Source organism: Mesitornis unicolor, unplaced genomic scaffold (assembly GCF_000695765.1).
Source record: "Mesitornis unicolor isolate BGI_N332 unplaced genomic scaffold, ASM69576v1 scaffold15760, whole genome shotgun sequence".
Lineage (NCBI taxonomy): Eukaryota > Metazoa > Chordata > Aves > Mesitornithiformes > Mesitornithidae > Mesitornis > Mesitornis unicolor.
Window position 1 is genome coordinate 84681 of NW_010156369.1, and position 3075 is coordinate 87755.

Here is a 3075-nt window from a genome sequence, read left to right on the forward strand (position 1 = left end):
TCAGGAGATACAGAAGTCATTGTGAAAGGAGAAAGCTGATGTGAGAGAGTCTGGCAGGGTGGTGGAGCAGAGGCTGCGGTGTTGGGTAAAAGTGGAAGCTTTGGTGAGCAGGGTTGCTGTGATGTCTGTGGAGTATTTATTTAATTATTGAGGGTGAATGTCTCCAAGTGGATGTGAAAGCTCCTGTAGCAGAATTAAAATAATTATATGCTGTATTTCAGAGAGTCAGCAGTAACAGCTATGTCATAAGGGCAGGACAGGAGAGATTAAAGGAAAAGATAGGCATAAACCAAATATATAATACACATTTTACTAATACGACTTTGACTGTAATATGCATTTTTAAAATCTACCTTGTGGTTTCTTAATCTTGTGGCTGGCACTTTTAAGATGTACATAGCTAGGATGCAAATTTATCTGTATTTTCTGTTTGTCTAGTCTTTCCTGCTTGTTTTTCTAAATGTGACAAGAACTCACAGCTAACACTTCCCAATCCCTCACCTTGTTTTCTGCCTCTCTTACAACAGCAGAAGCAACTGAATCAGCAAAGCTACCAACAATGTCTATGTTAAAATATTGATTCATTCTCTGAGCACCCATTCATTTTGGGAATGGAGTAAGGTGAGGTAGGGTGTGTGTAGGGGGAGTAATTATTTAATTAGAGACTAGGCATACAGAGCAAGGAGCATGACATTGATATAATCTTAGTTCTGAAATTTAGAAGATACATATTTGACTTCAGCCAAGGGGGTAAGTAAGCTTTGATACAGTTTTATGTGTCCTGCTGCCATCTACTGCATGAAATACTTATCCTTTTGCTCACTTTCTCGTACATCCTCACTGAGTAAATGTTAATTTACTGTATGCAAAGGAGAATAGGTAGATTTGAAAATAAGAAAGCTGTTATGTGTCTGTTTTTAGACTCTCAAGACAATTCAGGCGTCTTTACAAGATTTTAATCTCAGTCCTAGGTAGGAGTCATATTTTTGTGCTTTCTGGGTATGTCATAGATGGTAAGTGTGATATTGAGGCTCTAATTCAGCAGTGGTATTTACTTGTCTGGACCTGCATCTGGAATCTGGATCTCAGAGGACTGGGCTTCACACCTAACAGTCATACATACATTTTTGTAGAGAACTGTGAACCTTCATGGAAAATAGATTTAACATTTCATTTGGGAAAAACGCTTTTCCTTTTGGGTAGAAAAAGTACATAGCGGGGTGGAAAAGTGCTCCATAACAAGGTACAAACCTTTAGGCCAAGTCTTTTTCTGAAGAATCTGATGGGCCGTAAGACAGGATTTTGGATCTTCTGTAGCTGTGTGATCTGGCCTCTACGCTCTTCACCTCCCAAACTGTAACAGACAGAGCTTTCAGAAGAGAAAACTTGAGTTTTGCCTTGCAGGTGGCTGTGCCACAAGCTGAGTAGCCTGTCTGCAGAATGGAGACATCTGCATACACAGGTCTTCTGCCAAGCCTTGGTCTGGAAAAGCAGGGTCCACAGTAACATTAATTAAAAACCCAAGAAGTCTCACTCCAAAGAGCCTAATGACTGTTTAGATGTGTAAGGGAGATCGAAATGGGAAGGGGAAAAAAGAACACAGCTTTAAAGTTAATTTTATTGTGGAATGGTGTAAAAAAGATGATTCCTGGTTTACCAGTTGTCAACTTATTAAAAACTGTATTTTAGAGAGAGCATGCCATGAAAGCTCTTATGTAAAGGTGTATCAGTTATTTAGGAAAAGCCTGAATTCTAAATATAGGAAAAATCTGAGCTTGTGGGATGTAGGGTTAGTCAGTTGATATTATAACAAGCTGTCTAATCAGTTAATACTTGAATCTCAACATTAATTTTTAGATTTTTTCCTGGAGGCATTTGTTCAAATACCTCTGGTGTTTTCAAACTGGGAAAATCCGTACTTCAATTTAGGTAAATTCCGTGGGATTGGTTTTTCTACTTTTTCTTTTTATGTGCTAGTTTAGCTTACGGTTGTAAAAAGTAGTAATTTCCAGTTCACACTGCAGAAGATATTGCATGGGGTTTTTTTTACGGTAATGTCCCTCTTCCAACAGTCCCTACAGATGGCAGTGAATTTACTAACAGGCAAACTGTTACTTCTTAGAAAACCCAAATCTTAAACTGATGTGCCAATGATATCTGGATACCGAGTGTGTTTTGATGCTAAGTACAATTTCGGTGTGTGTGATTTAACTTTCTTTTCGATTTTATTACCTTGTAGACCTGTGAAATGAAACCAGCATTCCCTCTAGTGGCCACTGGCAGCATGTGTCATGGGGGACAAAGCTTGTGGAGAACTCAAATCACGGAACCATTTCTATTTAAATTTTAATAGTTAACTTTTTAAAACTTATTTTCTTGCATGTTAGCATGCCTGACACAGTCAGAGCTGCTGCAGATACCAAATTACAACAGGATTTAGGACATGCACGCATGATTGGGATGATGGCATAGGATAAGGAAGAAATGCTTTTCTTGGAAAAATCTCAACAGTTGCAAAATCTTGAAACTCCTGTTTCTAAAATCCTATTATTTCTGAATTGTGCATGTATTGGATCTGCATAGTAATAGGCCTCAGGAGAGCAGGAGTCCATTCTTCTCTCTGCAGTCTCCCAGTCACGGTGTAATTGGGTAAATAGCCTAATACCTGGAGTGTCGTTTCTCTGCCAGTAAACCAGAAGTGAAGTCGGACCAAACCAGGTTGTTATTTTTGCAATAAGTGTATGGGAATGTCTGCGAGGCACTAATAGACTGATAAACCTGCATGGATTTAAGAAATAATAACTTTTTTTTTCCCCGCTAACTTCTGTTTTGGACGTAAGCTACCACCGCTGAAACGAAGAGGAGGGCAGAGGCCGAAGGGAACAGAGCACAGCTGCTGACTCATCCTCTGACCTTTAGTAACTTCCCTTCACCTCTGCGCGCTGCCGTCTTTATTTGGTGAAAAGCGAGTAGGGCCCGTTTCGTAACAGCGTTTCGCAGCGCTATTTCGCGATTGTAAATCACGACCGGTACCGGGCATCGCCGAGGGCCCACACAGCCGGGCACCAACCGGTG